Genomic DNA, 23,760 nt, shown 5'->3' on the forward strand with positions numbered 1-23,760 from the left:
TAATCTTACTCCTTTATAATTTATAGCTCTTATCCATTGTATACACTCATTTTTGGATATGGGCAAAAAAGATTCCTAATATTCTCATTTTATTTCAGCACTTGTTCAAGTTCTCTTTCCTAGATCTATCTTCCCAAAGGTCATACCTACTGCCAATATGGGATGCCTGAGCTCAAGTAATGGGGATTTGGATGGAGTTTACCTAATTGGGCTCTGATGTATATTTATATGTATATGATCCATATGGGGCAAAATAGAGACTCAATATCGATCACGGTTAGGAAGTAGCTCTTCTTTCCCCACTCACGTGAAAAAAGGAGGAGTTTAATAAATACTTTAATTTATCTAAAAAACTTAAATAAAATATCAGGTAAATTTATCAAGGTACAAAAACATAACATATTTTATTTAACGGTTTATTTACTGTATGTATAAAACATATATTTGGATATATAACATATGAATTTGTTTCTGTGGTTTTGCCCAAGGCCCTGCAAAGTTTAAGACTGGAACCACCTTTTATATTTTTTTTTAGGATGGAGAAAACTTAATTTCTTTTGTGGAAAGAGCACTTATATCGCTACCCTTGTGAAATTATTTGCTCCTCCTAAAATAATCTCCTTTTCTTTCCCATCACCATATCCTTTCATGTCATTCCCTCAGGTACTTGTCAGTGTTGGCTGTAGAAAACAGAGTTCTGCTATCAGCCTACAACCCACCCTTGGTTCATCAACTTCCTTAAGCTCAGAGTCTGACCACTAAATTTTTCCCACATAGAAGTTTAGGAGCTACTACTGATAGAGGCACACATTTTTTCTCTACATCTTTTTCTGTTATACTATAGCTCTATAATTCCAGGTATTGCTCTTAAACATGCATAATTGTTATCTCCATGTTTATTTTAACCCATTATTTTTAATGTAAGCTGCTTGAGGGCACAGACTATATCTCAATCATGTGTATCTCCCCCATGTACACCCAATTCCTTTTAACATCCCTCTCCCTACATTGTACATACTCTATGAATATCATACTCTAGTGTTTATTGGAGAATCCATCAATGTTGAACAAATAGATAAGATGTATAAATTATTTCAATGATGTTTACTATCCAAACTATATATTTCATGTCATTTTTATCTTTTAGATTTATTTTTAGATGAGAATTTATTGTTAACTTGAGTTAGTAGTTACAAAATTACAAAAATCGGTCTTGCTTTGAGTAAGTTCAATGGAAGTAAATAAAATCTAACAGCTCTGCATTGAAGTTTTAGAAATACTATTTTATATGTATACCTGCTATTTTTCTTCTTTGTAACACTTTACAGAACCTAAATTAAACTTAACTATGTGTTTTAAAATGTAGTTTAAATCTCGGGTGAATCTTTAGTATAATTGCTTGGGTTGAAACAAAGATATCTGTATTGTACACCCCCCAAATCACCAGTTACCAAATTATTCTGTGGTTCATTAAAATATCATTGGTATGAAGTCTATGAAGCAGTCATGAATATCTTGAAGCATTTTTCATAGAGTTTTCTTTACTAGTGAGTAACGAAATTTATTGTAGTCCTCAGAAATAAGAATGGCTGTACCTGATCTAAGGATAAAACGGAATTTTTTTTTTTTGTACGCTTGCATGGAAATGTTAGAATTGTTTTCTTCTTCTAAATTCATTAGGAAGAAGATTTAGTCTTTATGGTTTTGTGTTTGCAAATCAGTCCTATAATAAATCATGGTTTTGTTTTAGTTTTAACATGGCATATACTATCTGTATTTAGCATAAAATGCCTCACACAATCCACAGAAAGTGCAAAAATATCTTAGTGATTAAAAATATTTACAATTAGGATGTGGAGTAGTGAGTTAATAACACTGCACTGAGATTTGAAGACCCAGTTTCTAGTTCTTCCACTGTTAGTATGTAATTCTTTTTACTAATGGCACTTACCTCAAAGATTTTTCCATGTATTAAATGGAATAATCCAAGCTAAGTGCATAATTGCATATGTGTTAAACAAATTCTAGTTTTCAAAATTATTTTTCTATTATTATTTCACTTTTCTAGTTTTTATATTATTTATCAATAACATGAGGGTTTGTACTGATTAATCTCTAAAATTATCTATTGTTTTGAAATTCTATTATGCTATATATATATAAATGTTGCCTTATTATCTTTTGAAAGGACTGTGAGAGATAAGTCTCTGGGTCATTTTGTGAATGATATCAAAGGTCATTTTTCCCTACTGTTAAATATTCTCATGCATTGCAAAGAAAACAATTTATGTTATATTTTTATGAATATTTTATCACAATAAATTTTAGACTTATGATAGCTGATTAGCATTTGATTCAGGAAACAAAATTTAGTTTAGGTGAATCTTTGTTCTTCTGTAAAACTTTATTACAGTTTAAAATGCCTGCTTTCATTTGCTTAATATGGAAATGCTCCTGAAAGTGCGGGAGAATTGAGACTGCTACTTGCTTCACTTCTACCTGTTAAGAAAACCCTCTGAAACATGTATTTATTCAATGGCTACTATACGAATCACTACAACCAAGATGCTATGAATGATGTTTGGCAAGATAAATGAAAGAATATTGCAGTAGACTTAAAGAAAAGTGAGAGGGGTTAGACATGTAATCACAGAGATTTTCCAACCTATATCAGAAGTGCTTTTCTCTTGAACATGGGAAAATTGACAAAGAGAAAAGGAAATAAGTAAAGGAACCTAAGAAAGTTGGCACAAATGAGGTAACATATCACATAGAAAAATCAATAAGGATTCATTTATATAAAACTACACACAGTGGGATACTTAATCTACACACTCGAAAGATGTCAAGTACGGAAAATCTCTATAAGCATTACCTAGGAAACTGGCAGTAGAATAATAGTAACTATGTTGTAATGGATTCCAGTGCACCTATTTTCCATACAAGAGGATAGACATTAAAGTGTATGCCAAATGTGATATATCCAGTGGAAGACTAGGAGAAAATTAAATAAACAAATTAAGTTAATAGCATCATATAATTTAAGAAGTGATAATAAAAATCAAATTAGACTTTGTCTTATAAGCTAAAGGTAAGGAATTATGACTTTCATGAGAAAAACAATTATTTAATGAAAGTATAGTAGAAAGTCTGGGAGTCAAGATTCTAGGGCAAATAACTTATCCACTTTGATCCTCATTGTAAAATAAAACATACAAAATTGATGGAGAAGTCTTAAAATGTGCCAATTAAAATACTGACACTTTGGAGACAGAGATCAAATTGAGATAACATCTCCTAAATCCTCTTCAATACTCTTCATTAAACCCCTGTAAAATTAGAATATAATTGAATTTCAGTATCTGTGACAAGTAACTATAAATAATGTTCTTATTTCTTTGTTTGACCTATAGGCAAATTAACTATTTTGTTATGTTCATAATTCATTAGTGGACCTTTATTTTTAGTGGCTGAAGTATATTTAGGGCATAAACTACAAATAAACTAAAAGACAAGGGATGAGTTTAAACTCATACATTTAGGAGAGATGTAGCCATATTTTTGTACAACACTGAAACACGTGTGGTGTGTCATGAGAGGAATGGGAAATCAGAAGCATTTTGGAGTTAAAGAAGAATTGTAGAATGTGAAAATGGAGATTCTGTTTGCTGAGGTTCTGAAGTACAAATGTACCTGGCAGGCACCTTCCCTTGTTTAGAAGCCCCAGACTATCTAGCATGGATGCAGTCCTCTCTGAGGGATATCTTATGAATGGATAATGTAGTTGGTACCAGATTATCTTATCACAGTGTAATTTTTGGACTAGGAAAATGTGGTTGGACCTCAAAATGGCCACATCTAGTCATATCAGCATTCTATACAATGGTCCTACAATTGAGTTGTCTTGTAGGACAGTTACTTGCCAAGTTAATGACATGTTTTGGTTAAAGAATTTAAATGTGAATAGTGAAGAAAGAGTTAGTTAATCCATCCTGGAGTTAGAATAAGAAACGACGGAGAAAGGAAATAATTATGGAGGATTTATCCATTCGTCTTTAAAACCTATGATGTCTTACAATATAGTCTCACATGAGGATTTCACATGTTAAAGTTGGCTATGTATAATCTGAGTACTGAGAATGGAAAAAATGACATATCTGCTATATTCAGAATGTCATAGGAATTCCTGTGGTGGGTTCATTTAGCCTCTTATATAGACTAGATAAACACAACAAAAAGAGTACACTTTCTTTTAGTATAAAGGAGGTTAAAGGAAACCTATTAATCAGAAATTATATGAAATAAAAATTGCAATCGAATTGATCAGGAAATAAAGTGAAGTAAGTCCAATAATAGGGATGAGAAGAAGAGTCAGTAAGGAAACTAGAATTAAGAATCGAGCATGGAATATTTACAAAAGTAATCTTAACACATGTACCCTCTCTCCCATATGGACATTCTTTTCCCCCTTCTGGGGCTTCTGCAAAGCCTGGGCCAGTCAGTCTCACTTAGTGGTTTTGGACTGAATCATTTGGGAAGTGTGAGTAAAGGATCACTTAGATATTATTTGAATACCTTTTGTTTTTTCCTTTCTCTGAAATTTTGCTTAACCAGCTTTCTTTCTAAAGACTTTTGTCTTCTATTTCCTTTATCTGAATCCCATGCATCTATTCACACCAAGTACCAATGCCAATGTCAAAGTGGGATCTCATTTTCTACTTGAAAATTCTTATATGTTTATTATTTAATACAAGTATGTATGTACATATATTTTATACATATATACATATATATACACACACACATATATATATAAAGTTAGAATACTTCTAAAATTTTCCAATTTAAATCTTTTCACCTTTTACAGTTGGTTAAATTATCTTTGTACATATGTGGTACATTCAAAACTTCATTAAAAATTTCGCACCCTTCTTTCTCCATGGGCAGAGTGTACGTGTGCCCAGCCCTTGCCTTCGGACTCACGCACATAAGTTATTTTGGGAAATGAGATGTTCATAAGTATGATGCACACTGATGCTCAAAATGTGTGCGTACAGTCAGTATGCCACCTTTGGTCACTGCCATTGCAGAGAAGTTTCTTCCAGGTAGCTGTTGCCTTTCTAATATTGGCCTCAGAATTAGAACTCAGAGTAGATTAGGCCACAAGCTGTAGCCAAAAGAGCTAACTTGCCACTGATTTATAGAAACATGAAAAAGAAAATCTAATTGTTAGATGCCACTGTGATTTCATGATTGTTTATTAAGCAATAATTAATAGATAATTCCTTTTGCTAAGTAGAGAGCCTTGAGATGGTCACTTCTACAGGGAAAAAAAAATTAGTGACAAGGCATAGAAATGAGGGTAAGAAGGTAGAATGAAATTGTTAAATTAAGAAGTCAGGAATGGTTTCATAACTATGGTGATTTTGGAAGTTGTTGAGGAAATGAGCCACATATATCTTTGGGGACAGAATTCTAAGCTAAAAGACTTAGAGTGAGAATCCTGCAGTTAGAATGTGCCAACCATAGTTGAGGAATAGCAAAAATAAGTAGGGCAGAGGGACAGATCTACAGGCCTTAGATTCACTCTGAATTACACTAGTAGATTTTTTTTAAGTATTTGTGGAATGAAATATGAGATAACCTTTTAAAATAATTAGTCTGCTTTGTTGAAAACTGACTGAAGGATAGAGGGCTAAAGCCTCAGCAACCAGGCTGGTTAGGAGGCTAATGAAATAATTCAGGAGAGAGTTAAAGATAGCTTAAACCAGTATAACAGTGCTGTTCCAGGTCAGAAATATTCAATTTCTGGAAAGTTTTGAAGGCATAGCTGAGAATATTTGGTCATTAATTTTCATGTGAAGTATAAAAATTGGGAGGATCAGACATAAGCAATATCACATGGTATTTGTCTTTCTCTCTCTGACTTACTTCACTCAGCATGAGAGTCTTTGGTTCCATCCATGTAGCTGCAAATGGTGGTTGCCAAGGGGGAGGGGGAGGGAGTGGGGTGGTTGGGGAGCTTGGTTTTTTTTTTTTTTTTTGGTCTTTCTCTTGAGCTGCTCCCACAGCATATGGAGGTTCCCAGGCTAGGGGTCTAATCAGAGCTGTAGCCGAAGGCCTACACCAGAGCCACAGCAACGCGGGATCCGAGCCATGTCTGCAACCCACACCACAGCTCATGGCAACACCAAATCGTTAACCCACTGAGCAAGGCCAAGGAGTTTACCAGCAACCTCATGGTTCCTAGTCGGATTCTTAACCACTGCGTCACAATGGGAACTCCAGCTTGGGGTTAATAGATACAAACAATTAGCTTTGGAATGGATTAGCAATGAGATCCTGCTATGTAGGATTGGGAACTGTGTCTAGACACTTATGATGGAGCATGATAATGTGCAAAAATAGAATGTGTACATGTATGTGTAACTGGGTCAAATTGCTGAACAGTAGAAAAAAATTGTATTGGGAAATAATTATTAAAAATAATAATAAAAAAACTAAAACAGTGAAAAAATTTAAAAAATAAAAACTAAAATTGGGAGGACCGGTAATATTAGAATTTAAGCTGGCAAGAAAAACCATAAAATTAAGTTGCCACTTGCCAAAACAGGAAAAACAATATATTGGGCAGTGACAGTAGAAGTCACCTAAAAACACTGAACCTTTCTCTTTCTGGCTTACTTCACTCAGTATGAGAGTCTCTAGTTCAATCCATATTGCTGCAAATGGCATTATTTCATTCTTTTTTATGGCTGAGTAGTATTCCATTCTGTATATATATCACATCTTCCTAATCTAGTCATCTGTCAATGGACATTTGGGTTGTTTCCATGTCTTGGCTATTGTGACTAGAGCTGCAATGAACATGTGGGTGCATGTGTCTTTTTTAAGGAAAGTTTTATTCAGATATATGCCCAAGAGTGGTATTGCTGGGTCATATGGTAGTTCTGTGTATAGTTTTCTAAGATACCTCCACACTGCTTTCCAGAGTGGTTGTACCAGCTTACATTCCCACCAACACTGCAGGAAGGTTCCCTTTCCTCCACATCCCCTCCAGCATTTGTTATTTGTGAACTTATTAGTGATGGCCATTCTGACTGGTATGAGGTGGTATCTCATGGTAGTTTTGATTTGCATTTCTCTAATAATCAGGGATTTGGGGCATTTTTTCATGTGCTTATTGGCCATCTGTATATTTTCCTTGGAGAAATGTCTATTCAGGTCTTTTGCCCATTTTTTAAATACCGTATGATATCACTTATATCTGGAATCTAATATAGGGCACAAATGAACTTGTCCACAGAAAAGAAAATCATGGACTTGGAGAATAGACTTGTGGTTGCCAAGGGGGAGGAGGAGGGAGTGGGGTTGTTGGGGAGCTTGGGGTTAATAGATACAAACTATTGCCTTTGGAATGGATTAGCGATAAGATCCTGCTGTGTAGCATTGGGAACTATGTCTAGTCAGTTATGATGGAGCATGATAATATGAGAAAATAGGATGTGTACATGTATGAGTAACTGGGTCACCATGCTGTATAGTAGAAAAAAAATAGTATTGGTGAAATAACTATTAAAAAATAATAATTAAAAAAAAAACACTGAACCTAGTATGAGTTGATTTATATATTTGTGACAGGATATTGAGTGAAGAATTCTACTAATGCCCCGCAAAACAGTGCAGTAATCCACAGTAATAAACAATGGAGGGAGTGTTCAGGTGGTGTAGAGGGTTAAGGATCTGGCAATGTCACTGTTGTGGCTTGGGTCACTGCTGTGGTAAGGCCTGGGAACTTCCGTATGCCTCAGTCATGACCAAAAAGAATACAATGCATAGTATATGTCCCATATTTTTAAAAAAGTTCATACTAAATGACCCATATCTTTTAAAAAGTTCATTTCTAAATAGAGTCAGCGTCAGACACTATCTTTCAAGGCTTAAAAAAACAAGACAAATCTTCTCTTTCATGGTGACTCCCTTTTTCCTAATGTTCCTACTCTATCCCCCTCCCCAGTAGAATACATAATCAAAAAACTAGAGAGAGGGAGAAAATAGGGAAATTCTGTGTTGCCACTAATGGGGATATCAATGTTAGAAATAAAATGGTTTTACTTTCCCTACCAATTTGGGATAAAAAAAAAATGCAGGATTATTTCCTTCCCAAACAGAGTGAGAAGAATTTACCAGTAGAGATTCACTCTTAGAGACACAGACACTGGAGCTTTCTGCAAGGTAGGATCTGGTATCTCATTTCCCTGCTAGGAGCTTAGTGGGCCTTTGAATTTCAGAATCTTCCTTGTGTTATTATAAAAACATAATAAGCTCTTTGGACAACTTGACACACTTTCCTGGATTTGGTGTTGAGTGCTTTTTGAGGGGACATTCAGTGGTTCCTTTGGCTCCATGTCTGGACATGGAACTTAGAGATGGACAGGGGGCTGCTCAAGCATCTGCTGCACCAGTAAAAGTGGCATATTACCCAGGCAAAGTTTTTAATGAACCACTGCTGGAGTCATGTTGAGACAAACTGGCTCCATTGTAGAGAACTCTTCATAGAAAGCAGCAAATAGGGAAAAGTAAACCTGGCCCAAAGAAATTTATGCATATCATGGAGACATAAACAAATCAAGCCAAAGTGAAAATATAGATGCTTGCTTATCAAAGCAAAGATGAAGTAATTATAAATGAAGTTACCTGCATATTCTATGGCTCTTTGTAATCTTAATCTCTCAGTCCCAGAACTGTAAGAATTCAAAAAAGATAGGAAGACTCTCTCAGAATTAGAACATAAAATCCCCCCTCTTCCTATGCAAGGTGCTGGGATAGGAGGAAAAATGAGATTGGCCAATGCCTCTCCAACTACTTGAAGAATGTCTACTCTACCTGCTATAAGAAACAACCCTGGTATGCATAAGGGATTACACAGGATTTAAATGACAATCAGATTGGCTTTTGAAACAGTTGTTTTTAACATTTAATATGAAAGAATGACCAATAACTTACAGGTTCTTCCTGATATATTCTTATAGATCAGGAAATAGAGACCTAATGATCAAGGTTGAAAGTAATGATTAGAAAAAATGATATTAGACGTTTAACAGGCTCTTTAGGCCAGACCTCTGTAAATCACATATAAAATATAAACATAACAGATATAGATATAAATTTCTGCCGTCTTGAGTAATAACACTTTTTCCGAATAATCCTTTCTTATTTTCTTTCTTTCCTTTAATGAAGATGTAAGAGCAATCATCAAAATTATGTCCCTTAGCCCTCAAAGTATATCTGTGTTGGCAACAAGTTAAGTGTTTTCCTAAAATATTATATTATAAAATGTATATCTAATAATATATACCCTTCCCTCAGAATTTATACAAAGTGTGGTTAACAGAGGTGAAAATTTTTTTTCCTGGTTGGGAGAAAATACTTATTTCAGATAATCCATCTTAACGAGAATAAGGAATCAATACATGACAAAGAAGAGTTTACCACAGAGTCTTTAGGAGTATGTCAGGTGATTCTTCATGTGTGTAAGATAAAAAGGAAAAGCATGTGTAGATTTTAGATAATTTTCAATTGTCAAAGCATAACCTGTGGTGTTAGCTTGATGTCACCTCTCAATTAGAAACACATAATCATTTTATTTTCCTCCATAGCTCTACCTTACTTTTCCTCCATTTTCTGATTTTTTTCTATATTCTCAAAGCCCTTTATTTATTTTCTTTTTAGACTCCTTTTTTTTTAGAAATCATTAACTGCCAAATGTCCTGTTTCATACAGAATGATTAGTAATGTCCCAAGGTAATGGAAAATAGCAATCTCTCTACCTGTGAGCTAACATAAATTTGAAAATATAAAGGGAGAGAAATGAAATAAAAACAATCAAAATTTCAAAGTTTAGGCCTTGCTAACTTTAAATACTCCTCTATTATAGTTTTGATTTTTTCCTGTGATAACCATATAACATTACCTATTAATTTCAATATGTAAAATATACTTCATCTATTTAAAAAAAAATACATACCACATTAGTCTCTTATCTCTTTCTCTTGATTTTGGTTGATCGACTTTGAGAAATTTTACTCCTAGATTTTTAAAAACAAACTGGGGGTCTATACCTTGACAATCCATTGTTTGATATAGCTAGAGACAGAGCTTTTGAAATTTATTACACTGCAATGACACTGAAGAGCAGGGTAATAGCTCTGTGGGATGTTAGAGATACCCATCTCTTGATAAGCCTGAGGTCAAGCATGCAAACATGCTCAATTTCTCTGGAAATATCAGGAAGCCTCTGATGTTCAGATAACTGTTTTGTGATTAATGATGACTTGATGCTTCAAAACTTCTAAACAGCAGTTGAGATGGCACTTCACATAGCACAGAAGTGGGAAATGAATAAATCAATGAAAATGTATTCAAACATAATTTGTTAGGTGTAGTCAAATAAGCATTTTCCTCCCAGAACAGTTTCAGTGATTGCATTGTAATAATGGTTTTATTCCACAACTAAAGATGACCCTTCCCAAGATATAACTGTTCATGCCAGGTTTTCAACTGGTAGCTCTTCTGCTCACAAATTGACTGAGTTCATTGCCAAGTCTGGCTGAAAAGAAGCATTATTTAGCAATGCTGTTATTAGTCTCTATCCAATTCTTTTCAGAAACAGCTACTATATTTGTGCAGCATGTTACATTGGCCAAACTGTTCATGAGCCATTTCTAATTATGCCCAAGAGATTTTTTTTTTCTCCATCCACTCCACTGGTGGTTTTGAAAATTTGTGAACATTCCTCATTCATTCATTTGCTTGTTCAACTAATGTTGAACTTCTACGGGGTGCAAAGCACCAGGCAATTTATTAGTTATGGTCGAGTTGAGACAAACTACAGAGTGATTTGAACAGAGAAAGGTTAATATAAATTCTTGTTAACATTAATAAGGGATTGAGTTAATAATAGATTAACTAGTAAGAAGTAAAGTGAGATCTAGAGAATGCAGGAACAGCAGATATAAAAAGCATCCACTATACTACGGCTTAGATAATGCCTAAGGAAGAGCTCCCTACCCCAGGCTGTGATCTATACAGTGAAAGTAAAGACATAACCATGACTGACTGAAAGGCAGAGAAGTCACTGTGGTGTCACAACAGTAGAAACTGATACAATTTCGCACTCCAGGTTGCTACAGAAGCAGCTCAAGGAGATAAATCTTACCAGAGGCACTGAGAGAATTGCTAATGAAAGATGATAGGTAGTGGTTGGGTCTGGTTGCAAGATATGACATGAGCTAGAGAGCAGGGGTCCAAACTGCAGAAGCTTTACCATGGAAAATATCTCACCCAGTAGGAGCCTTGCACTGGTTTCACGATCTATATTATTCTTCTAACTTTGTCATGATTTTCTAAATCATCTTGTGCCACATATTATTTTGCAGCAATCCTGTATTTTGGTAGGGAGCCCATGAAAGAGATTGTTATGCAAGACACTGAGAAATTATAGATCCTCAAGATCAATTTCTGTTGTTTAATTTGTTATCAGCTGAAATGCCCAGTAATTATTAAGTTATGAATGAAGTTCTTGGTTAGAAACCTTAAACATGGAATATACAAACATCTATTTTTATATGGAATGGCTCTAAATACTGCTTAGGGTCTCAGTACATCATAAAGTTACCATATGCTTAAGAATCTGCAAAATATCCACCTGACCTATTTTTTAAATAATAGGATGGATCAATGTATCCACACTCTGGTACACCTCATTTGGAATAATGAATCTTCTGTTTTTATTTCCTAATACACAGGAGATTTGTGAAATTAAAGATCTTTAAAAAACATACCATTCTTCAAACAAAACTTTTAAATACACTTGTCCATCCTTCTATAATGGGAATTAATGCATGATGAAAGTTTTCTTTGTTTTTATATGGTAGAGATTTCTGATTGCAATGTGATAGTATGCCAGGTTCACTACACAAAGTTTCTGTAACATAGGAACATGACAATAAGTGGTTAGTCACTCTGTATGTTTCCTATTACTGCTGTAACAAATTGCAGATTTGGTAGTTAATAAAATATATTACAATTCTACAAGTCAGAAGACAAATATGCATCTCATGGGACTAAAAGCAAGATGTTGGCAAAGCTACATTGATACAACTGTTTTGAAAGTGTGTTCTTTAATTTTCACATTTGTGAATTTTCCAGTTTGTTTTTTATTAATGTCTTGTTTTATTCCATTGTAGCCAGAAAAGGTGCTTGTGTTATTACGATATCTTAAATTTGCTAAGACTTGTTTTGTAACCTGATATATGATCTATTAGAGAATATTCTGTGCTTGCTTGAGAAGAATGCATATTCTGCTTCTCTTGGGTATAATGTTCTGTATATGTCTGTTATGTCTACTTGAACTATAGTGTTGTTTAAGTTCCCTGTTTCCTTACTGATTTTCTATCTGGATGAGATATCCACTGTTGGAAGTAGAGCAATAGTCTCCTACTATTATTGTGTTGCTATATATTCCTTACTTCAGATCAGTGAATGTTTACTTTATATATCTAGGTCCTTGGTTGTAGGGGGTGTACATATTTATGATTGTTAGATTACTGAAGAATTGGTTTTTTTATTGTTATATAATGACCTTCTTTGTCTTTTGTGACAATTTTTGACTTAAACTCTGTTTTGTCTGATATAAATATACTCCTTCCTATCCTCTTTTGGTTACCATTTTATGAAGTATAAAGCAGAAACATAGTTTGTTTGTGTTTTTTTGTTTGTTTCTTTGTTTTGTTCTTTGGCTGCATCCACAGTATGCAGAAGTTCTCGGGCCAGGGATCAAACTCATGTCACAGTAGTGACCCAAGCCACTGCAGTGACAATGCCCGATTCTTAACTGCACAACAAGAGAACTCCCCATTTGGTTCTTTTTAATTATTTCTTTCTTTGTTGATATTCTCATTTTAGTATCATTTTCATGATTTCACTTAGTTTTCTGTGTTTTCTTACAAGTAGCTAAGGTTTTTTAAGATAATTATTGTGAATTCTATGTAAGAAATGTATAAATTTCCATTCATTAGAGTTGACTATTAAAGATTTATTTTGTTCATTTGATTGTATCATATTTTCTTGAATTTTCATGTTTGCCGTAGTTTAGTGTTGGTGTTTATACATTTGGGAAAAATAAAATAGTCACCTCTCCCAGTATTTGTGGACTGGCTTGGACTGGGAAAGACCTGCTATAGTCTAGCTAGATTCTGGGCCTTTGTTCCTTTGTGCCAGAGATGTTCAGCCCCCTCCCTCCCTCTCTCTCCCCACCCCTTTTTTCCCCCAAGAGTTTATAATCTCTTACTTCCTCTAGTGTCTGACTATAGAGCCATATGGCACTCCCTCCCTACTGGAGGAGACACCTTAGTTCTGTGTCTTCACCAAATCTCACAGTCATGGCAGTCATAGGAAGCTGTCAGCCCTCTTTGTTCCTTGCTGAACCAGGTGTCCAGACTATGCTGGTTCTTTCAGTGCCTGGCATAAGGCAAGACAAGAGCTGGTATCTTGGGAAGACACTGAACAGGCAGGAATGTTGAACATTCGCACCACCATTTTCCTCCCTCCTTTTTTATTTTTATTTATAATTCCTTATATGATATTTTAAGCAGCTTTCAAAACAGAAAAAATCCAATTATAAATGCTGTAAAGCTGACATTTCAATTACAATGAAACATTAAATGAATGAAAGTAACTTTATACTTGCTTAGGTCAAAGCCCTCTTATTGTTCTTTGTGAAAAACATTTCAAGTAAGCATGAAGGTTACCACTATAAGAACTGAAGTTAATGTGTAGGTTGTTAAATTTTAGTCATTGTCAAAAAAAATGTAAAGAGCCTTTTAAAGAAGTGTGTATATATATATATAAAGAGCCTTTTAAAAATGTATATATATATATATATATATATATATATATATATACACAAAGAGCCTTTTAAAGAAGTGACCATATTTGCACATAGATAAAAGAGAATAGAATTTTGCTTTAGACTTTAAAATATTTATCACCAGATGATTTTTCCTTTAGGATATTTCAGGTAGGAGATAATCATTTTTGCAGCATCCTTTAACAGCAGCAAAAAAAAAAAAAAAAAAAAACCCACCACAACAACAACAACAAAAAGACTGTACAATCTGTCTCCCTAGGAGAGTTGGAGTGTTATTATTAGCACTACCAAGGGAAACAAATTTTATGCTGTTGAATAAATTGGCAATCGGAATCATCTGATCCATTTTACAAAGATACATTACAATGGACAAGTTACAGAATAATACACTGAGCCTGTCTCTGTGAATAATTGGCTTCTTTACAAAGCTGCAAATGATAAATAAATACATTTAAGCACCATCAACGATAAATTATTATGTTTACAAAATTAAACTCTAATATACATAATAAATTACATGGTTTCCAAACACTCAATTTTTGTCTTGTCTTACTGGTTCTATCTCCACATATGAATGGGTTTGACACTTTAGTCAAATGTCTCATTCAGCCTTTTGTTCCCTTTGTCTTTTTTATCTTTCAGTCTCTCTCCTTCTCTCCTTTTTTGTTTCTTCTGGATTGGCCAGACTCACTGACATAGAGTAGGTACAGGTTATTTAGTTTCCTAATCTTTCCTTACTATCCATTTCTTTTTTTTTGGGGGGGGTACAAGCATTTGCATCTGTTTATTTATTTTATTTTATTTTATTTTCCCACTGTACACAAGGGGGTCAGGTTATCCTTACATGTATACATTACAATTACATTTTTCCCCCAGCCTTTCTTCTGTTGCAACATGAGTACAAAGTTCTCAATGCTGTTCAGCAGGATCTCCTTGTAAATCTATTCTAAATTGTGTCTGATAAGCCCAAGCTCCCAATCCCTCCCACTCCCTCCCCCTTCCATCAGGCAGCCACAAGTCTCTTCTCACTATCCATTTCTTAAAATGACTGTTTAATGATTTTTTTTCTCTCTTCAAATGTCCAATACATTACATTCTCCTAGTATTGTTTTTTATTTTTTTTAACATGATCCTCTGTTATTCCTGTTTCTTTTTCCCAATTCCTCACCCTATAGAACCTCCCCATGTAGTGTAGTGCACAAGAACGCTGGTCACAGACAGTTTCTGCTCTAATTATTCTTATTTCTTAGATGATCTCATCTAGGTGTTTAGATTTAAACCTCATATAAGCACAGATATTTCCAAATTAATTTTTTATCCTGAGCTTTATGAAATATCTCTACTATATCTTTACTTTGAAGTCCTATGGACATCACAATGTAAAATCTACGTATTGACTAATTCCCTTTTCAAATCTTCTCATGGCTCAGTGTTTCACATTTTTGCCAAAGTACAAACATTAACCCAGTTTCTTGGGAGTAGAAAATTTGCAGTTATCTTTCCCTAAATGCTTTTTCTATATCCTAGGACTGATCCATTAGCCAATCCTGACACTCTGCCTTCAAAGTAGGTCATGAAAATAGTCACTATGTACCCCTTCTACCTTCGTTAATCTGTTTAAATTAATATCTCTCATATATTATAATAATCATCTAACATGTTATGTCTCTATTCTTTATTTGTAATATTTGATAAAAGAATAAAGTGTGTGTGTTTATGCGTATGCTATAGGAGTTTAGAAAATAGAAATACATTAATCCATCATCAGATTACTATTGTATAAAACACATTACTTTTCCTTCAGACGTGTTCTTTACTGTAGAAATTTTGTTTATTCTCCCACCAAAAACAGAAAACTGGATGAAATATATGAAACAATATTTTTTGAACACTGGACAGCAGTCAGTGCAGAACTGTGAACTCTGGGAGAAAGATGGTAATTGAGGTGAGCTTACTGATTGCTCAGGATTTTTCCCCTAGAAACACATTTTAGACTAAAGTGCCAGGAAGAAGTTTCCAGTGTGGTGGTGCTGCTGAGATGAGAAAACTGAGATCAGAGCTGAAGTTGACTGAGGGGGCTGGATGTTATGAGACAGTGTTCCCCTGAACAGGAAGCTATGTTAAGAAAAGAGCTCCAGAATTCTGCAAAGGAATTCCTTGCAATATTTGCAGAATAGTAAGCAGTGGATACATAGCTCCATGATACATGGCCAAAAAATTACCCCTATAGTAAAGCAACTCGAGACCTAACCCTTTTCTTGCTTTAATCTAGGGGTAGTTTAGCTCTGCTACTATGGTGTGTTCTCTATGTGTGCTCTATTGAATGCCTCAGATAATAAGTAAGAATCTCTCAACATTGGCTGACTGGAACTTAAATATTTCCAGGCCTATTTTGAGCTCTGGAAATTTTTTTTAATATTCCACTTTAATATTTTTGGTTAATGACTTTGTGTGGTTAAGATATTATGTTCTCTTCAAACATTAAAAAAATATGCCTATCATATTCATTTCTTATATCCACCTAAAGATGTATAACAAAATATACATTCAAATTCATTTTTCGTTATGGATAAACAATTTACCCTGCACAATGTATTGAATAGTTCATCACTTCCTCCTAATCTATAGTGGATTCCCTGTCATATCAAATTTACATATATGAAAGGATCTGGTTTAGACTGTTTAATGGTGAATTGCTTTGTACCAATACCACATTTCCTTAATTACTAGAACTTTATAATATCATTATATCCTATAAAGAGTTCGTTCACCAGCAACTTGCTCATTTTGAGTGATTATATAATTCTCAGTTCTGTTTTTTCTTACTCTTGATCCTTACATACATATTAGAGTCAACTTGTTATTTCAGAGAAATATCCTAATGTGATTCTTTTTTTCTTTTCTTTTTTAGGGCCGAACCCACAGCATATGGAAGTTCTCAGGCTAGGGGTCAAATCGGAGCTACAGCTGCTGGCCTACACCACAGCCACAACAACAGGGGATCTGAGCCATGTCTGACCTACACCACAGCTCACAGCAATGCTGGATCCTTAAACCACTGAGCAAGGCCAGGAAACCCACATCCTCATGGACCCTAGTCAGATTCCTTAACTGCTGAGCCACAAAGGCTCATAAAGTGATTCTGATTTACATTATATTGTATCTATGTATCAGTATTGGAGACAGCATATTTTTATAGTAAATACGGAATCAGTCAATGTATTTAATTCCTTTTAAATGTACTTATACTTTTAATTTATCTTTCCTAAAAATCTGACTCACCTATTTGTGATTTAAAAAATATGTTCTCTGCTCCTTTTTACTAAAATTATTTTATAGAGTGTATTTTTTATTTCATTGTATTGGCTTACATTTATTTTTTTCTTTCTTCTTTCAGTGTGTTCTCTATATGTAGATACATTTGAGATCCAGATGATGAGTACTCCCATTTCAGTTAAATAAGAATATTTTTATTTTACTCTCATTTTTTAAATCTATTTTTTATAATATAATATAGTGGATTTACAATGTTCTGTTAATTTCTGATGTATAGCATAGTAACGCAGTCATACACACACACATATATATATATATACACACTCTTCTTCTCACATTATCTTCCATTCTGTTCTATCAAAAGTGACTGAATATAGACCTTTGTGCTATACAGCAGGATCTCATTGCTTATCCATTCTAAATGTAATAGTTTGTGTCTATTAACCCCAAACTCCCAGTCCATCCCACTTCTCCCCCCCCGCCCCGCCGCTTGGCAACCACAAGTCTCTTCTCCATGTCTGTGAGACTGTTTTTGTTCTTTAGATAGGTTCATCTGTGCCATATTATATTCCACAAATAAGTGATATCATATAGTATTTGTCTTTATCTTTCTGACTTCACTTGGTATGAGAATCTAGTTCTATCAAAGTTACTGCAAATGGCATTTTGTTCTTTTTTATGGGTGAGTAGTATTCCATGCGTGCACATGTGTGCGCGTGCACACACACACACACACACATCTTCTTAATCCAGTCATCTGTCCATGGACATTTAGGTTGTTTCCATGTCTTGGCTATTGTGAATATTGCTGCAATGAGCATAGGGTGCATGTGTCTTTTTTTTTTTTTTTTTTTTTTTTTTTTTTTTTTTTTTTTTGGAGTGAGAGAGTTTCTGTAATGTCAAAGTTAAATGGCCAAGAAGATTTTAGCTTCATTGCATATATGCACCATCCAGCCTTCCACAGTAAAACCCAGTTGTATGATCCCTAGCCTCTCATTCCAGGGATAATTCTGAAACCATTTCAAGGGCTGTCCAACCTTATTTTTTATTTTTATTTTTATTTTTTTAAATTTCTTTATATATATGTTTTTTCTACTGCACAGAATGGGGACCCAGTTACACATACATATATACATTATTTTTTCTCACATTATGTTTTCCAGCATGTGTCTTTTTGAATGAAATTTTGTATGGATATATGCCTAGGGATGGGATTGCTGGATCAAATGGTAGTTCTATATTATAGTTTCCTGAGGTACTGCCATACTGTTTTCCATAGTGATTGTACCAATTTATATTCCTACCAACAGTGTAGGTAAGAATATACCATCTCCAGCATTTGTTATTTATAGTCTTATTAATGATAGCCATTCTGACTGGTGTGAAGTGGTAACTCATTGTAGTTTTGATTTGCATTTCTCCAATAATTAGTCATGTTGAGCATTTTTTTCCATGTGCCGGTTGGCCTGCTGGTCTTCTTCCCATTTTTAAATTGTATCATTTGTTTTTTAGATGTATGAGCTGTTTTTACATTTTGGAGATTGTCATTCTTGTTTGCATCATTTCCAACTATTTTCCCCCATTCCATAGGTTGTCTTTTCATTATTTTATGTTTTTCTTTGATGTGCAAAATCTTGTAATTTTCATTAGGTTCATTGGTTTATTGTTGTTTTTATTTCTATTGCCTTTGGAAACTGACCTAAGAAAACATGTCTACAGTTGAGGTCAGAGAATATTTGGCCTAAGTTCTCTTCTAGGAGTTTCATGGTGTCTTGTCTTTATGTCTTTAAGCCATTTTGAGTTGATTTTTGTGCATGGTGTGAGGCTGTGTTCTAGTTTCACTGATTGACATGCAGCTGTCCAGTTTTCCTACCAGCACTTGCTGAAGAGACTGTCTTTTGCCCAGTTTAAATTCTTGGCTTCTTTGTCAAAGATCATTTGGCTGTAGGTGTCTGGGTCAATTTTTGGTCTCTCTATTCTTTTTTTTTTTTTTCTTGTCTTTTTAGGACCACACCTGCTGCATATGGAAGTTCTCAGGCTAGGGGTCTAATCAGATCTGTAGCCACCAGCCTACGCCAGAGCCACAGCCACCAGATCCAAGCCGCATCTGTGAACTACACCACAGCTCACAGCAATGCCAGATCCTTAACCCACTGAGTGAGGCCAGGGATTGAACCCACAACCTCATGGTTCCTAGTCGGATTCATTTCCACTGCACCATGATGGGAACTCCTGGACTCTATTCTGTTCCATTAGTCCATATGTCTTTTTTGTGCCAGTACCACACTGTCTTGATTTCTATAGCTTCGTAATATTGCCTGAACCAAGGAAAGTAATGCCTCTTCGCTTTTTTTTTTTTTTTACCCCCTTCAGGATTGTTTTGGCAATTCTGGGTCTTTTGTAGTTCCCATATAAATTTTCAGATTGTTTGCATGAGTTCCATAAAAAATGTCATGGGAGTGGCACAGTATTTAAGGCATTAACCTGCTGTGGCCTCCTTTACCTGGCAAAGCAATAAAACTATCTTTTTCTCCTTACCCCCCCCAAAAAAAAATAGTCATGGGTAATTTGATAGGGATCACATTAAATCTGTAGATTGGTTTGAGTAGTATGGCCATTTTAACAATATTAACTCTTCCACTCCAGGAGTATGGGATAGCTTTTCATTTCTTTGAATCCTGTTTAATTTCCTTGATTAGTGTTTTATAGTTCTTAGCATATGAGTCTTTCACCTCCTTGGTCAGGTTTATTCCTAGGTATTTTATTTTTTTGAGTGAGATTTTAAAAGGTATTTTTAAATATTCATTTTCTAAGATTTCATTGTTAGTATACAGAAATAGAACCAATTTTTGAATTTTAATCTTGTATCCTACTACTTGGTTGACTTTGTTATTAGTTCAAACAGATTTTATGTAAAGTCCATAGGGTTTTCTATATATAGTATCATGTTATCTTCATATAGTGACAAATTTACCTCTTCTTTTCCAGTTTGGGTACATTTTATTTCTTTCATTTGTCTGATTGTTGTGGCTAGGACTTTTAATACTATGCTGAATAAAAGTGTTGATGGAGTTCCCATTGTGACTCAGCAGAAGCAAACCCAACCAGGATCCATGAGGATGCTGGTTTGATCCCTGGCCTTGCTCAGTAAGTTAATAATCTGGCAATGCCATGAGCTGTGGTGTAGGTCATAGATGCGGCTCAGATCCTGCATTGCTGTGTAGCTCCGATTTGACCACTACCCTGGGAACTTCCATATGTCACAGGTGCAGCCCTAAAAAAAGCAAAAAAAAAAAAAAGTGATGAGAGTGGGCATCCTTGTCTTCTTCAAGATTTTAGCAGGAAGGCCTTCAGTTTTTCTCCATTGTGTATTATATTGGCTGTGGGTTTGTCATACACAGGTTTTACTATGTTAAGATATGTTCCATCTATACCCACTTTGGTAAGAGTTTTTATCATGAATGGATGTTGGATTTTGTCAAATGGTTTTTCTGCTTCTATTCAGATGATCATGCAGTTTTTGACTTCTGTTAATGTAGTGCATATTATTGATTGATTTGTGTATGTTGAACTATCATTGTGAACTTGGGATGAATACAATCAACCAAATTGTATGATTTGGTTGGCTAAAACTTTCTTGAGAATTTTTGTGTCTATATTCAACAGAGATATTGGCCTATAATTTTCTGTTTTGGTTGTATTTTTGTCTGGTTTTGGTATTCGGGTGATGGTGCCTTCACAGAATGTCTCTGCAGTGTTCCCTCTTCCTCAATTTTTAGGAAAAGTTTGAGAAATATGAGTATAAATTCTTCTTTCTATGTTTGGTAGAATTTTCCTGCGAAGCCATCTTGTCCTGGACTTTTGTTTGTAGGAAGTGTTTTTACTCCATATTCAAGTTCATTTTTAGTGGTGGGTCTATTCAATTGATATATTTTTATTTCATTCAGTTTTGGTGGGCTCTATGCTCCTAGAAATTTGTCCCTTTCTTCTAGATTGTCAAATTTATTGGCATATAATTGTAGTATTCTTATGATTTTTTTTTTTTTGGTATTTCGGCAGAATCCATTGAGATTTCATGCTTTTCATTTCTTATTTTGCTTATTGGAGTTCCATCTCTCTTATTCTTGGTGATTCTGGCCAGAGGTTTGTCAATTTTTTTAACCTTTCCAAGAACCAGACTGTGGTTTTATTGATTTTTTTCTATTTTTTGAATATCTTATTTTATTGATTTCCTCACTGATCATAATGATTTACTTTCCTGTGTTGACTTTAGGTTTTGTTTGTTCTTCTTTTTCTAATACTTTATGTTGTAGATTAAGTTGTTGAGTTGAAATTTTTTGAGGAAGGCCTGTATTGCTATGAGCTTCCCTCAAAGACCTGCTTTTGTGGCATCTGATAGATTTTGAATATCTGTGTTTTTTTATCATTTGTCTTGAGGTATATTTTAATTTCCCATTTGATTTCCTTGTTGATGCATTGGTCTTTTAATAACATGTTGTTTGATCTCCATATATTCTGGTTTTTCTTATTTCTTTACTGTGATTGATTTCTAGTTTCACGCCATTGTGGTCAGAGATGATGCTGGAAATAATTTCTATATTCTTTTTGTAGAAGTTAATTTTGTACCCTGTATGTGATCAATCCTTGAGAATGTTTCATCTGCACTTGAAAAGAATGTAGACTATGAGGATTTTTTTGGATGTAATATCCTGAAAATATCAAGTCTAACTGTTCTATTGTGTTATTTAGTATCTATGTTGCCTTACTGATTTTCTGTCTTGAGATTCTGTCCATTGATGTGAGTCAGGTGATAAAATCTCCTACTATTATTGTATTCCCATCAATTTCTCCTTTTATTTGTTGTATGCATTTGGGTGCTCCTATATTAGGGGCATATATATTGACAAGTGTAATATCCTTTTCTCGAATTGATCCCTTTATCATAAATTGTGTCCTTCTTTTCTTTCTTTATGGGCTTTGTTTTAAAGTCTATTTTGTTTGATACAAGTATTGCAACTACTGCTTTGTCATTTCCATTCACATGAAATACCTTTTTCTATCCCTCACTTTCAATTTATATGTATCCTCTGATCTAAGGTGAGTCTCTTTTAGGCAGCATATTGGTAGGCTTTTTTTTTTTTTTAATCAAGTCTACCACTCTGTCTTTTGATTGGAGCATTCAGTCATTGACATTTAAGGTAATTATTGATAAGTATATTTTATTGCCATTTTAATTCTTGTTTTCCAGTTGATTCTATGCTTCTCCTTTGTTCCTTTCTTTTTTTTTTTTTTTTTCAAGTATGTTAACCCCTTCCTCTATCTGCTTCCTTTAGCCTGATAGTCATATAGGCTCAAACACATTCTAAAAAGAAAAAGAAAAGAAAAAAGAATCTAGATTTTCTTACTTTGCTTCCCCACATTTTATGATTTCAATTTTTCAATGTCCTTTTTTTTTTACATCTTCATGTTTATCATTTTGTGGTTTGTTACTGTTGCTTTTACAAATAGTTTGTTTTTTCTTTTAGATATATATACTGGCTTAAGTGATTATTTTTCCAGTTGTGATCTCCTCTATCTAAATCATCTTACATCTCTCCTATGTAGAGGCAACCTTTCAGTATTTCTTTTATAATGGGTTTAGTATTGATGTATTTTTGTTTTTGTTGTTGTTGTGGCTGTTGTTGGAGAAAATCTTTATTTCTCCATCTATTTTAAATGATAATCTTGCTGAGTAGAGTATTCTAGGCTGCAAATTTTTCCTTTTAGAACTTTGAATATATACTGCCCCTCTTTTCTGGCTTGTAATGTGGAAAAATCAAGTTATAACCTTATGGGATTACCATATAATTAATTCTATTTTTCATTTACTGCCTTTACAATCCTCTCTTTATGTTTAAATTTTGGTATTTTTATTATAACACGTCTTTGTGTGGATCTGTTTGGGTTCAACTTGTTTGGAGCCCTCTATGCTTCCTGTATCTTGATATCTGTTTCTTTAGATTTTGAGTTTTTAGCCATAATTTCTTCAAATATATTTTTAATCCCTTTTTATTTTTCTTCTCCTTGTGGTATCCCTATTATCATAAATTGGCATGCTTTATATTATCCCATAGATCTCTTATATTGCTTTCATGTTTGTTTGTTTTTTTTTAATTTGGTTTTCTGTCTGCTGTCCTGATTGATTTCCATTATTCTGTTTTCCAAATTGCTAATTCATTCCTCTCCATTATTCATTCTCCTCTTCAATGCCTTTAACTCAGCTTGCATCTCTGCAAGTGAATTTTCTAATTTTTCTTGGCTCCTCTTTGGCTATTCCTTTCAGAATAATCTGCATTACTGTTCATATCTAATCTTAATTCCTTCAGTATTTTCAGTATCTCCTTTTTTAACTCAGTGTCTGTTAGGCTGCAGGAGTCTGTTTCATTGCTTGCTCCTTCAGGGGAATATTCTTTTTCTTTTAACTGGAAATGGTTCCTGTGTTTCATCATTTTGTTTATATTTTTCTTATTTTCTGAGTTTAGGGAATACAACTATTTATATGTGAGAGCGCACCT

At 34.2% G+C, this 23,760-nt stretch overlaps 1 long non-coding RNA gene across 4 annotated transcripts in view; it reads right to left on the reverse strand.

Moving 5' to 3' along the window:
• The window catches only part of LOC146406902 (uncharacterized), a 212,236-nt gene that overhangs the window by 131,304 nt on the left and 57,172 nt on the right, over positions 1-23,760 (reverse strand). The window contains exon 4 of one of the 4 annotated variants that reach the window (XR_014817975.1): positions 6,028-8,744. The exons of the other annotated variants lie outside the window; for them this stretch is intronic. This is a non-coding gene — a long non-coding RNA (uncharacterized LOC146406902). Of the gene's footprint in view, positions 1-6,027; positions 8,745-23,760 lie in introns of those variants that run through there. 4 annotated transcript variants of the gene reach the window in all.

Source organism: Sus scrofa, chromosome 1 (assembly GCF_054392235.1).
Source record: "Sus scrofa isolate SSC_HxYL_T2T_F1_AM1 chromosome 1, Sscrofa_HxYL_maternal_Yorkshire_Landrace_v2.0, whole genome shotgun sequence".
Taxonomy (NCBI): Eukaryota; Metazoa; Chordata; class Mammalia; order Artiodactyla; family Suidae; genus Sus; species Sus scrofa.